The 15,912-nt window shown below is 34.1% G+C and overlaps 1 pseudogene; it reads right to left on the bottom strand.

Moving 5' to 3' along the window:
- Nucleotides 1-6: 6 nt before the first annotated feature.
- On the bottom strand, nt 7-1,405 carry LOC149155483 (lycopene epsilon cyclase, chloroplastic pseudogene; annotated as a pseudogene).
- Between the last annotated feature and the right edge of the window lie 14,507 nt (nt 1,406-15,912).

Raw genomic sequence — 15,912 nt, 5'->3', positions numbered from 1 at the left:
CCCCAATTAGGTCACATGTGTCTGCATCAATTTTTCTCCTCTTGGATTTGATATCAAATGTTTTATTAAACAATAACGCATGTAATTTGGAGCCATGATAAACATGACCAATGCAAACTACATAAGATCAATTAAAGAAATCCTTGCCCCAATGAATCATTTCCACATCCACTCAGGTAGCTGAATTTTTTTTCAAAGAACATTCTGGTCCCATCAATATTCAACTGCAAAATGAATTCAAGCCCAAAAAGAAAGAGTACCCATTGCCGATTTTTCCCTTGAGACCAAAGACTTTCCCATGCTCTCGACGCTGCATTTTTTGTGCTTGGCTGATATGTCATTATAGCTCCATCACCATTTTCGTCCTTCATACAACTTGCAATAGTTGTTGCGTATGATGGAGCCTCTGAAAAAGAGAAGTCAACAGAAAATCCAGTGAATGGGAGAATCACGCATGTTGCAGCTTCAAGGCCCAAAATGCTTTGTCTTGTGTTTAGCAATGATCCACCAAAAGGAATTTAAGACCATTCCTCCTTATATAAATGTGAAATTTGTACTCTCAACATTTTTAGGCATGTAATTAGTCTCTTCTCCAATGGTTCAAATGACATTGCAAGGCGTGAAACTAAACCAGTTTCCTCAAATAAAATACATGTGGATGATTATGGTATGGCATAAAGAGATGTTGGACTTCAAATTAGATTTTTGTTATTTTAGTTCATGTAGTCTTGGTAATCCCATGAAAAGCATTATTTCAAGGTCGTAAGTAGAGCTTTCAACTTTGACCTTCGTGCCATACGTGGTCTGCACACCCACTGGTGGACCATCTACCTCATATTGCAAAAAACTTCCAGACGTTACCCCTGATGCAACAATAACAACCCTACAGGGAACTACCACTCCATTTCACAAAAGAGAACATTATGACCATCGTTTGCTTCAATAAACTTCCCAAATTTGGAATTGAGAAATAGCACACTGTCTTCAACACACCTGAAAACAGCCAACCATTTTTTAAATTTTCTTCACGAAGGATATTTCGACTCATATGACCATAGGATCATCAGTTAAGGGGAGCTTGTTCCTTTTAAATACACAATTGTATTTTTTCAAACTTTTCTCTAAACAATTTTCAAGACCAACAACTTCAAATTCATCCTCCCAACACACCATAATTATTAGTAAATGGCATATCGGGCCCAACAAGACCCACAACTATGTCGTGTTTAGCTGATTCTGCTACTAGTTAAAATCTAGTTGGACCACACCCCATGACTACCAAGTCTGAAAGTTCATCTCCAAGTCTAAGCGGTTGCAACTTCCACCAACAAGCTCTTTCAGAATGTGACATGACATCAACGTATATGACTCCACAGCTATATTGCAACCGAATGAAAGGCCACATAACACCTATAACTTTGTTGGAGCAAAAATCACAGCTGAAACTAAATAATCACACACAGCATAAACAAACATGAAGACACAGCGATTTTAACGTGGTTCACCCAACCAATCTGGGCTACTTCCACCAAACAGAGGCATCGGCAATCTCATTCATCAACTAGAAGATTACAACGACAGAGTTTCTCATCTGATCTCCCACTTCCTCACATCCCTCATTACGCATTTGCCTCTATGGGCTTATATTTTATAGCTGGGAGTAGAAACTGAATCATAAATTCACTCACAACAAATATAGGATGCAATAGCTCCTCATCAGGATTAAATGGAGTCATTTAGCAACAAATCCTATTGTTTTCACATTCACGAGATTTTCTCCAAATTTAATTGAAAGAAATCTCAAGAATCTCCACCTTGACAACAATTAGCCTTATACCCTGTTCCATTATTATTTTTATCTTTTCTGCAAGCCAAAAGAAGCCAGACACCATCATAGCTTCTCTAACAAAATTGGTTTCGTGAACATGTCTGCACAGTTTTCCTTTGGATGCACTTTTTCAAGAGAGACTCCCCTTTCAGTGATAACCTGTCTTACAAAATGGTACATGATAGGTATATGCTTTGATTTACTATGATAGCAGGATTTTTAGCCAAGTGAATTGCACTTTGACTATCACAAAATAACTTGATGTTGTCCTGCAACCTACCAAACACACCAAACAAACCTTTCAACCAAACCGCTTCTTCGCAAGCATGTGAAGCAACTATGTATTCTGCTTTTGTAGTGGATAAAGCAACAATGTTTTGTAGCTTTGACATCCAGCTTATAGCTCCACCTGCAAGAGTAAATACATATCCTGAAGTTGACCTTCTCTTATCCAAATCACCTGCAAAATCAGAATCAACATATCCGCAAACAAATTCACTACTTTTGTTATAAGTGATACAATAATCACTTGCGCCTCTCAGATACCAAAGCACCCATTTCACTGTTGACCAGTGTTCTTTTCCTGGATTTGCCATATACCTGCTGACAACCCCAACTGCATGTGAAATATCTGGTCGTGTACAAACCATTGCATACATCAAACAACCTACTACATTGGCATATGGAATTTGAGACATATATTCCTTTTCTTCATTTGTATTAGGACATAAACTTGAAGAAATCTTAAAATAGGAAGCTAAAGGGACTGAAATAGGCTTCACATTGTTCATACCAAACCTCAAGAGTATTTTCTCAATATACTTCTTTTGTGATAGCCACAGCTTACCATTGCTCCTGTCTCTAAAAATCTCCATGCCCAAAATCTGTCTTGATGCTCCTAGATCTTTCATATCAAACGTCCTAGCCATCTGAGCCTTTAACCTGTTGATATCACTTATGCTTTTGCTTACTAAAAGCATATCGTCAACATATAACACTAAGATAATGAACATGCCATTATTCAATTTCTTTAAGTAAACACAATGATCATATTCACTCTTATATAATTTTGACTCATCATGAAAGAATCAAATTTCTTGTACCATTGTCAAGGCGACTGCATCAGACCATACAATGATTTCTTGAGCCTGCAGACAAATTTCTTTTTGCGATTTTGAACAAACCCTTCCGGTTGTTCCATGTAAATCTCCTCATCTAAATCTCCGTGTAAAAATGCAGTTTTAACATCTAGTTGGTGTAATTCTAAATCAAGTAAAGCAACTAAAGCTAACACAATCCGAATTGAAACAATTTTTACAACTGGTGAAAATATCTCATGAAAGTCAATTCCTGCTTTCTGAGAAAAACCTTTTGCGACCACCCTTACTTTGTACCTGTCCTCTATATCATGAACGCCCCTTTTCAATTTGTAAACCCATTTACATTCCACAGTTTTTCTGTCTTTAGGAAGTTCTACCAAATCCCATGTGACATTCTTGTCTAATGCCATCATCTCTTCCTTCATAGATTCTTTCCACTAATCACTTTTAGAACCTTCTACAGCTTCCTAATAGCACAAAGGTTCATCATCATTAGCGGTTAAAGCAATTGAAGTAACATAATCATCATACCTTTTAGGAGGACGTTTGATTCTCGTGGACCTCCTTAAATATGTTTCTGGTACTTCCACAATTTGCTAATTATTATTTGTAGGAACTTCTTCATGATCTCCATCTGAAACATGTTCATGATCTGCATATGAAAATTGTTCATGATCTGCATCTGAAACTTGTTCATCTGGACTATCATCAGTATTTGAACTGGTTTCAAACTGAATATGTTGAAACTTAGGTACATTATCCTGTTTCAATTTATCATCTACATCCAGATTATTGAGTGAAGATTCATTGAATTTAACATCTCTGTTAATGATGATCTTGTGAGCAGTAGGATCCCACAACCTATATCCCTTAGTCCCATCACCATATCCAACAAAGATATATCTTTTTGATTTAGGATCTAATTTAGAACGTTGATGTTTCGGAATTAGAGCATATGCATCACAACCAAAAACTTTCAGTTTAGAATAATCACAAGGATGACCTTTCCATACCTCTTGAGGAATTTTGCATCCTATTGCAGTTGATGGTGATCGATTTATCAAGTAACAAGTCGTAGAAACCACTTCTGTCCACAATTCCTTCTGCAAATTGGTTTTACTAAGCATACTTCTTGCTCTCTCTAAGAGAGTCTTGTTCATGCGTTCAGCAACTCCATTTTGTTGAGGAGTATATACAGTGGTTTTATGTCTTTCGATCCCAGCGTCCTTGCAATAATTATCAAATTCCTTTGAAGTAAACTCACCACCATTGTTAGTTCTTAAACATTTAATGGTTCTTCCAGTGATGTTTTCAACTAATGCTCTAAACTGTTTGAAAACTGTGAATGTATCAAACTTTTTCTTTAACATATAGACCCACACCTTTCTAGAGAAATCATCAATAAAAGATACAAAATATGACGATCCTCCATATGAGATTATAGGAGATGGACCCCAAACATCAGAATGGATATACTCAAGGATTCCCTTACTAGTATGTTTTCTAGTTTTAAACTTCTGCCTGCTTTGTTTCCCAAATATACAATGTTTGCAGAAATCTAACTTAGAACATTTTAAACTAGGAAGTAACTTACGATCAGATAAAATTTTTAATCCTCTTTCGCTCATATGGCCCAACCTTTGATGCCATAGATGAGTAGAATTATTGTCGTTTTCAGATACTATAGAAGCATGATCTGACTCTGTTCTTCCTTCTAACTGAAAAAGATTTCCAACCTTCTTTGCTTTCATTACTAGTAAAATTCCTTTATAAACTTTCATTACTCCACCTTGAATAAAGGTTTTATATCCATTTGTGTCTAGTACTCCTAGTGAAATGAGATTTTTTCTGAGTTCAGGCACGTGTCTTACATCAGTTAATATTTTATTTGTCCCATCAAACATTTTAATCTGGATGCTTCCAATTCCCACAATATTACATGTGACATCATTTCCCATGTAAACTACTCCATCATTGATTGATTTATAAGTTTTAAACCACTCTCTATGAATGCACATGTGATTTGACGCACTAGAATCTAACAACCAATGTTGATCATGATTAGACAAACTCACTGATAACACTTCATCACTCATACCTAAAACGGATGCAGAACCTATATCTTTCGTGTTTGCTTCTTTCTTTTATGTCGAAGAGTCTACTTTGGATGTTTGTTGTCTCTTCCAACAGTCCTTCTTCAAATGTCCTGACTTGCCACAAAACCAACACTTTACCTTACTCTTCTTCCCTTTCGATTTTGACCGCGAGTTGTCATGCTTACTGAAGCGTATTCCTTTAGAACAACCTCTGACCATCATTGCTTCTGATGTAGAGGTTTCTAAATTTGACCTTTTCCTTGTTTCTTCAGATAATAAAGCTCCAACAACATCATCAAACTCAAGGGTTTTTGATGAACTAAGACTTATAGAAGTAACAAAATGATCCCATGACTTGGGCAACGAGCATAATAAAGTTACAGCTTTATCTTCTGATTCAAATTTTACTTCTATACTTTCTAACTGCACCAAGAGAGTATTAAAAGTATTCAAATGATCAGTAATAGATGTACCTTCCTTCATGCGCAAATTGTACAACTATCGCTTCAGAAGAATCCTATTGGTTAAGGATTGTGTCATGTACAGCTTTTCAAGCTTTGTCCACAAACCAACAGTAGTTTTCTTTGACACGATGTTAAACAAAACATCATCCGCCAAACACAATCGAATTCCGCTTAGTGCTCTTTCATCCATGTCACTCCATTTGTTATTTGTCATGGTGTATGGTTGTTTGGCTTTTCCCAATAGCGCCTTCGCCACGCCTTGTTGCACGAGTAGATCATACATCTTAACTTTCCAGATCTCGAAGTTGTTTTTCCCATTGAACTTCTCGATCTCAAATCGAGCACTTTGTGTTTTTGACATAGCTTAATTTGTCTTCTTACCCAGCAGAAGGAAATCTTCACAGCACTTATCAAAAACAAGTAATTTTTAGGATACTTGAAATGTTATTTCGGCTGGTTTGGATATTCTGCCTGGCCCTTTTAATGGCACATTACAAATCAAATTGATATACAATATCGATATACAATGAATTTCAATATAATCGAATCTTAAACGACTTCAAAACGATATATAATAAATACAATGTATATCGAAATTTAGAACACAAATCGATTTTTAAATGGTTCTTAAAAAAAAAGGTGCAAACCGATTTTTGTTTTAAATGGCATTTCACCACCATTCAACGCTGCCAGGCTCACAGTCCACCGCACTATTCAATGCTACCTTAACACAACCTTAACCAGCTTAAACACAGAAAACCGGTCCACGGTCTCACAGTCCACGACCACCAGTTTCATTTAAAAAACGATCACCAGTCTAAACGTAGCCCAAACAGCTCTTGGATTTACGACCATCCCACCGCACGCAGCCTTCAGACGTAGTGAACGACACAACAATCAGAGATACAGCCCACGGCACTGTGTATTTACGCTGATCCAGAGTCACCGCCAGCTTCTCTGTCACACGCAGCAGACCTGGCCTCTCAGCCTCTCTGTCATAGGCAGCAGACTCAATGCACGTACCAGCTCAACAACGTAAGCTCTGATACCAATTGTTGGAGCAAAAATCACAACGGAAACTAAATAATCACACACAGCATAAACAAACATGAAGACATAGCGATTTTAATGTGGTTCACCCAACCAATCTAGGCTATGTCCACCAAACAGAGGCATCGACAATCTCATTCATCAACTAGAAGATTACAACAACAGAGTTTCTCATCTACTCTCCCACTCACCTCACATCCCTCATTACGCATTTGCCTCTATGGGCTTACATTTTATAGTTGGGAGTAGAAACTGAATCATAAATTCACTCACAACAAATATAGGATGCAATAACTCCTCATCGAGATTAAATGGAGTCAATTTAGCAACAAATCCTATTGTTGTCACATTCATGAGATAAATCTTGTAAATAAAAAAGTCTTGCTAAGGACTGATGCCTCGGCTATGAAGAAATTCTTAACCAAAGATATTAGAAAGTCGGGAGAAGCTAAGTTTGCTCGGTGGCAGGCCTTGTTCGCCAAATTTGATTTTGAAGTGGAGCATATTAAAGGGAAAGAAAATCATCTGCCAGATTTTCTCAGTAGAGAATTTATTCAGCCTCTTAAACATGTGATGGTAATAGTAACAGAATGGGATCAAAGCCAACAAAAAGAAGTACTTAGAACAAATCCAAATAATCTTAGTTGGTCAGAATACAAACAAAGTTGGAAGCCCACCTGGCAATTAAGAAATATGAAAGTATTAGATACCAATCTTCAAGCACACACTGATATATTACATCTAGTACCTAAAAGAAGAGTGTATCCAAAAGGGAGCAAGTGGATCCACGATATGGTTTATTCCAAAAGTATGGATGTTGCAAGACAGGCACAAGATGCTCTTCTACATGACTTCCATGATCGAACCATGATATGGTCACATGGGGGAAGCAGAAGTGGGTTCTATGAAAGATATTTTTCAATAAATCGAATGAGGAACACTTCTTTTCCTTTTACAACACATAATGTTGCACTATGGCCTAGAAAGGACCCCAGCCTCATTTTTCCGGACACATTCTATGATTTCGGCATCTACAAAAGATTATGGTGGGACATATTGAATAAAGACAGCAAAGAGGAAACCCACTACACCAAAATAAAGTTTTGGACCACAGGAATCATGCAGCAAAACCAACAAAGTGATTGGATACGAGATTGGTGGACTGATTATGGTATGAACAGAACAGGTATAGATCCTGTTCACCATGAATCATATGTCAGAATAGGTTGCGATACACGTTTTGAACACAATATTCCTGAATGCTTCCATTCTCCTTATGAAACCGTCAAAGACATGTTCTCTCTCCCAGATCGATATCCTCTCCGAGATAACGAGGTATTAAAAAAATATATGAATAGACATCACCAATGGCTTATTCTCACAAAAATTAAGTATCAAATTATATTAAATAATCCCATGATTGTAAGAAGGATTTTTACCAAGGATTGGGATGAGAATTTGTATAAAAAATTTCAGTTTCCCTAAATTACAGTCTTTTAAAAAAATTTGGTTCCCGTGGACTTTTCCATAAAATTCTCCACAATGTAAATTTGTCGTCGAGTCACAAGGACAATTTGTGACCAGATTTTCCCGTGGGCTTTTCCTATTCAAAAAGCTTCCACTTTGTAAAGTTTTATTCTTCGTAGATTTGTAATAATCTTCAGTAATGAGACACAGGGCACTTCTCTGTCTTTTGGTGCACTTTGAGCCACATCTCATGATCTGACAGATTCCTTTAGTACCAAGTTTTTTGACTCGATGGTCGGATGTTTGTCCCCTCCTTTTTCTATATAAGAAAGGGAGTAAGGCTCATTCGGGGCATTCGGAGTTTTGAGTGTTTTAAGTTTTAGTGTTTTAGAGTCGAGAGTTTTTCCTGCTCTGCAACTGCGGACTTCTGTCTGATCTGCTTGCATCACGAAGAAATCTCAAAGTCTTAGGTGATCTGAGAAGTCTGCGCATCTGTGTGTTCGGCACAGGTGAGAACCTAAAGTGGCCAGATCTTTAGAGAGTCTGTCTTTATGAGTGTTAGTATTAGTGTTCAAAGACTAAGTCTATGATCTCGCCAGGTAGCCTCCAGTAAGCTATCTCCTAGCTAAGTAGCTCAAGTCTGGTAAACGCGAACACAGTCTATCTCATGATTGAACAGGTTGTAATCTTTTTGTAATCCATTTCTGAATTAATATAAAAGAGTGTTATCACTATTCTGCATCTGAATACTTGTGTATTAAAAATGAGTTGTTGAGGTAGTATCTATTTAAGTTACTCTGACTGAAGTTCGCCCAAAGTTCCAAAGATATTCGCCAATGCACAGAAGGGACGCCAAACCGTGTAAAGGCAAAGGAGCCGTTGAGAAGGTCAACAGTGCGTGAAATGTGTTAGTAGGTTCATGTATGGGGTTCATGTATGGGTTCGTGTAAATCAGAGTAAGTGGAAAAAATAGAGAAGAGACTCAGCAAGGCCTAGTAACTGCACTATTGTTGCAAACTTCATTGAAGTCCCTGCGTAAATGGCAACTCCCAAGTATAAATGCCTTAGAAGTCTATTCTGATTTATCAGTCTTCCACTTAAAAGCTACCACTAAAATATCAGTCTATTCTAATTTAACTTTAATTTAATTCTTTTAAATTTATGATATTTGAAAATTTAAATCAACATTTTTAACCAACGAACAAATATGGTTGGTCATTAGGACATGATCTAACTTCATTATAGGTATCAAATGATAACTTAACTTAACTTTTTAAAGGATGATCTCAAAACCATATAAAAATACACTTCAAAATGCACTTGACAATTAAAAGTACACTTCAAAATGTTTTATAATGGAATGCAACAATTATTTGACTTGCACCACTCGTGGCATGTTTCGAAATATCCCACTTTTTGAATTATTTTGGTTGTCTCATTGAATGTGAGTGTACTCTCTTTGTTTTATGTTCTTAAATTCCTATGTTTTATTGGATAAAGTTATAAAGTTACATGTTTGGATTATTAACTTAATGTAACAAATTTTGTGATGTGATTACTAAATAGCTAAGTACACACTTGCTACAAATTTAGATTTACGATTCACCCAATTAAGTGAAAGTGTAACATATAAAAGGATAAATTGTATATATAGTCAGCGATTCTCATGAAACTTCATAATCACTGTGGAAGTTTTTTGGTAAAGGTGACTTTAAATCTCTTCTTTTTAAATTTATCTCTATATAATATAATTATTATAATTGAGGATGAAACAAATTGTCATATGTTTTTTTTCTGTCAGAAATTGCTGCAGATTTGGCATTCTTTGGAAATTTTATATGGTCTCCCTCATGCTTCTCACTCGTCCATACAAGAAGCTTTTGTTTGGTGGAGCAGGCAAAAGAATTCCTGGAGGCAACTTTTTATCATCACCCTTTGGTGCATATGGAGATGGAGAAATAACAAAATTTTTAAGGAAAGTAAAGAGCCTTTCTAGGGAATCATCCAAGCATATCTTTTATATTTGATTCCTTACCTGAGAAGCCTCCCAAGGAAAAAAGATTGGCCCCCAACTTGGATGATCTTTTTCATAACTGTTACCCGAGAGCGTTCTTTGATGGAGCGGCTCAAAACAACTCCTGTGGCTGCGGAATCCATATCATCATGGATGAAAATTCTCAATTTCTTATTTCGTGGAATGGTGGAAAAGGATCTGGATGCAAAGCGGAGGCGATGGCTCTAGCTGGGCTTCTCTCTTTCTGTCTCTTCTTTAATATTCAGTCCATCTCAATTTTTGGGGACTCCAAATTAATGGTTGATTTTGTCCTGGGAAATATCCATATTAGCAATCCTCAACTGGCAGGCTGGATGAACAGGATTGTGTTTCTTTGGGACAGGATGATAGGATGTTCCATTCAGCACATTTATAGGTTACAGAACAAGCAGGCTAACAGTTTATCAAAGGATGGTCTGCTTTCAGCTCCAGGTATTTGGCACATGAAGGTAATTTCAGACAAGCAAGTGATCCCTATCACAGAATTCTCTTTTCCTAAAGCTTAATTCATCTTGCTGGTGTCAGGTATGTTTTTTTGTCTATTTTGACCTTGTTGTTCCCATTTCTATTTAGATCAATTGCCTTCTTAGTATTTTGTTGTATCCCCCAAGGAGGATCTAAGTTCTCAACTGTATGTATTTGCAAAATTTCGTTTATGAGGCCCCTTCTACAAAGATTGATTGTCTTTATGAACGATCATCAGTGTTATGTTTTTCGGGGATCTCTTTCCTCTTTATCAGGATTTTTTGTCACGGATTTTTTGTCCATTATCCAGCTCTTTTGCAGCTTCCTGTCTGCCAATGTATTCCGATCATTATACTCCTTATATAATATATTATGCTTTTTCTTTCCTGAAGAAAATATATATATATATATATATATATATATATATATATATATATATATATAATTATATAATTATATAATTATTATAAATTATTTTCTTCATATTTTAATAAATATATAAATTAAAAAATCAAAATACATTTCAATATTTCAATCATCCTACTCATAATGATACTAAGGATATTAGTTACATAAAACTTTATTAACAACCATTTCATCACTTTTTAATGTGCCTTCAAGGATGTTTTCCAAATTTAATGATAATAGCTTCAGGGGAATTTTACTTAAATATATTATTTTTCATAATTAATTTTACATTTTATGAAGATATAATGATGAGAAGCAAATTCTCAAATTTATGGTGCCGGATTTCATTCTTGGAGCAGGATTTCACTTTTTTCAGATGTTTGGGGTCTTGGGTCATGAGCAGAGTTTTAGGGCATACTCTAGGCTCAATGGTTTCTTTACTCTATTTTTTTGTTTTTTGTTTTTTTTGGGTAATTATTAAAATTGGAGAAAGTTGTTGTTATGTGAATTAGAGATTTAAATCTTATACTCTTCAAAAAGATTTCAGTAAAAGATTTAAAAAACTGTTTGAAGATCTATGTTAATTAATTTATGTGATAAAAATTTAAATCTTATATTTTTCAAAAAGATTTTAACAGAAGATTTAAATAAACTATTTGAAGATCTATGTTAATTAATTTATGTGATAAAAAAATAAATTTTTATTTAGTATATATAGTCTATTTAGCATTCAAAAATTCAATTTAAACAATGAAAAATAACACATAGTATTTTGCACTCTAAAAACCGCTCATGTTAGATAGGTACTTAAGATGGTATTAGAGAAAAATAGTGTAAGAGTTTTAACATATTGTTATGTCATGAAGAATTATTCAAACTTTTTTATTATGTTGAAAAAATTGTGTAAGAGTTTTAACATATTGTTATGTCATAAAGAAATATTCAAACTTTTTTATTAGGTTGAGAGGCGCTCTTCACCAAAGTGTGGAACTGTCCTTTCCTATTATATTATGTAAACATTTTGACTCACTCAAATTACAAAAAAATAAAAATAACAATAACAATAAAAAATAATTATAATTTTTTATTAAAACATTTTCTCTAAGTGAAATTACATAATTTGATTTCTCTAATATTATGTAAACATTTTGACTCACTCAAATTACAAAAAATAAAAATAACAATAACAATAAAAAATAATTATAATTTTTTATTAAAACATTTTCTCTAAGTGAAATTACATAATTTGATTTCTCTAGACTCTAGGTATATCTAGAATTCATATAGATCTAGAATGGTTTATAATTACTTTTGTTGAAAAAAACATTATAATGCATTGTAACTATTGAGAGTTTTTTAAAGTAAGTTTTTTTCCTCCTAAAATTTGTCTAATAATATTATATTTATGTGTTATTTATCACCATCACTATGTTTCTTCAATTTATACACATTTTTCTCTCTTTAATTTATATACATTTTTTCCACGATATTTATTTAATTTATGCACATGTTATTTTATTTTATTTTATTAATGTAAATAATTTATTTTTTAATTTTTTAGATAATTTAAATAAAAACTTTATTATATTAGGCTATTTCGTAATACTTATATTGCAACCAAGCTTATATTTATCATTGTAAAGATTATTTTAAATAATGATATTTTTTTTTACAACTATATCATTTAATTTTAATTTAATTCTGTTAATTTATCCTATTTAAAAATTTAAATCAACATTTCCAACTTCATCATTTGTATCAAACGATAACTTATTTGTATAAATAGTAACTTAACTTTTAAAAAGATGATCTCAACCCCACATAAGAACTTGAAAATTAAAAATACACTTTGACAATAAAAAGTACACTTCAAAATGTTTTATAATAGAATGAAACAATTACTTGAAGGCGTGTTTAATAATAGAATGCAACAATTATTTGAAGTGACTACTCGTGGCATGTTTCGAAATATCCATTTCAAACTTGAATGTTTATATATGTCATCTTTTGAATTATTTTTGGTGGTGTCTTATCCTCTGTTTTATGTTCTTAAATTCCTTGTTTTATGGGATAAAGTTATAGAGTTACTTGTTTGGGTTATTTAACAAGTATATAGCAACGTCAACAAATTTTGTGATGTGACTACTAATATCTGAGTACACACTACAAAATTAGATTTACCATTCAACCAATTAAGTGTGAAAGTGTAAACTTTTTTTTTCCATGAAGAGAAAGTGTAAGGTATAAAAGGATAAATTTGTATATATAATCAACCATATCCATGAAACTTCATAATCACTATGGAAGTTCTTTGCTAAAGGTCACTTTAAATCTCTTTTTCTTAAATTTATCTCTATATAATATAATTATTATAAATTATTATTTTTCCAAATTTTAATAATAAGTAAATTAAAAGATCAAAATACTATTTCAACATCTCAGTCATCCTCCTCAAATTTATAGTAAGGATATTACTTATATAAAACTCCATTAACAACAATTTCATCACAGTAAGTATATTACTTACATAAAACTCTATTAACAACAATTTCATCACTCTTTAATGTGGCTTAAAGGATGTTTTCCAATTTATTTAAATATATTATTTTTTGTAATTAATTTTACAGTTTATGAATGTGTAATGATGATGAATAATTTTTAATATCTAATAGTAAATTGTTAAGAAATTGATATTTTGTGTATTATATGTTATTTAAATTAATATAATAATGGTTTGTATATAGAATGTTAAGTGGTGATGTTGATGTTAGATTTCCTTAAAATCTAGTAAAGTGATATGCAATTTTAAAGCATAAAAATTTGGAAATATAAATAATTAATATGCTAGAAATCTAAATCACAAATACACTGAGTTTTCTAACTTAATATGTACAACATAAAAATAAATTAGAAGACAAATACATCAACACATAGAACATAAGATATAGCCAGGAAACCCCAACTCTCGGGAAAACATGCAAAATTGTGTGTCTTTTATTATTCTTCATCAACAAAGGATTTTTTTATGAGAATTAGGACAATGGAGGAACTCCCTTTTATCACAAGAACCATTGATCAATCCTCCAAGATGAATCGACCCCTTACCCTCGGTAGCTCCGATCACTTTTAGACTTATCCAGAAAATCACATCTCCGACCGCAGTAAGGGAGTTCTATCTAGATAGGGCTGGATAAACAATCTCGGGCTGGACTCCTCCTTTCGGTTCAATCAGCGAGCATGCTTTCTCTCTAACCGGACCATCCAAACAAAATAGAAGTTCAGGATGGCCTAGCTAGCCCTTAATTTCACTATTATTATGGGGGGGGGGGGGGGCTATCCTCCCACCCGGAAAGAAAGTTAGGCGGGGATACTCGATCTGGAAGGGATGCTTTGGACTCTCGAATTGGATCTTCTACTGGTGGATCAATAAGATCAACAAAGTCAACCGCTTGTGTCTCTGCTGCTTGCTTTGCTACTTGCTCTATTAGTGGTGGATCAACGCAGGATCATCCATTCGGTAAACCTATGCACTAGAAATTCAAAATCCCTACACATATTAGATAAATTGCGCACACGTTAGGGCGCAAAACCTCTCTATTATGTGCATTTGTGAATGATATGATTGTGTTGGGGTTGTAAGAGATCAGCCCTCACTTGATTTCTTCTATTATCTTGTATCATTGTGATATTTTGAAACCCTCACCTCTTCCTTCACTGATCTGAGACACATTTCTCGTGCTCATAGGTTAATTGCAAATCAGATCACAATAGCTTATTGGCATGGCATGGAATAATTAAGCATAGATTCAAAGCCAGCATGAAAGCTATAAGTTAAGAATGAGTTCATTAACATATTCCCACATGAAAGCACACATACAAACATGACAGAAATACAAGAAAGCCAATAAACCATCACAAAGATGCATGAGAATCCATAATGACAGCAAATTACTTCTTATTAATGTTACTGAAAATGCAAGCACATATCCTGCAATCCATCAAATCCCAATAGTGGAACATGAGTTGCTCATATCATTATCCAATGTAAAAACCCTAATCTCACCACCACTCACGCTACAAGAGTCCAAGAGTCAGATGCTTTTAGCTTTTCAAGCACAGATCAACATCTAATGCTAGTCCTAGCTCAAGTGCTAAAGTCCCTTACAAATTAGGTATGAGTGTATAATTATAGAAATGAAGTGAGTGTTCACCTATTGTGACCTTTCATCTACCCTCATGACCCTTGAGTTTCCTCATAGATCTTTCATCTCTAATGATTATTACATGCTCAAATCAATCTCAACATAGCTATTGATATTATGATGAGAAATATTTACATTATGGCAATAGATGAATTATGAGGAGAATGTTGAGGTTTCTCAAAACCCTAGAATGCTTGTTGCACATATGTTGTGATGATATGTAGATTTACACAAGCTAATGAACAAGGTGGCAATGTTCATTTGCCATGTTAGATGTTTACACAGTGCCTTAGGCAACTACATGGAGCCAATTTTCTTGTTTGTTGAAACCCTAGTTATCTAGCCTCGATAGGAAACCCTAGCTTCCTTCACCTAGGCCAACACTCTTATTTCCTCTCTTCTACCTACAAGCAAATTATAATGGTTACAAATATTTCCATGTGATTTGAATTCAAAGAATAAAGTTAGAAACATGACAAATTGATTGAAATAAAGATAATAATTTGGACTCATATATAGTTTATTTCCACATCGTAACATGGCATGTGCAGCATCACTCTAAGCTTCCCAACCGTGTTTTAAAAGAGGGTCATAGCCAATGTTGATTGTCATATTTCTCTGGTGTCCCTTTGGCCTTTTCCTTTTCTTTTGCTTTCCTTTCGATTCATCTACTGGACAATGCAACTTTTTGTTTCTAGTTGTTATCCAAATGCATTATGGGTTTTATGATCCTCATTTCTTTCATCCTCAGTATACACATATTTTCCTGAACTTGGGTG

The sequence above is a fragment of the Pinus tabuliformis genome, chromosome 9 (assembly GCF_031772625.1).
Source record: "Pinus tabuliformis cultivar Carrire ecotype Pingquan chromosome 9, CPIR1, whole genome shotgun sequence".
In the NCBI taxonomy this organism is placed as follows: Eukaryota; Viridiplantae; Streptophyta; class Pinopsida; order Pinales; family Pinaceae; genus Pinus; species Pinus tabuliformis.
The sequence above is the reverse complement of the archived record's forward strand: the minus strand, read 5'-3'. Positions and strand labels throughout refer to the sequence as shown.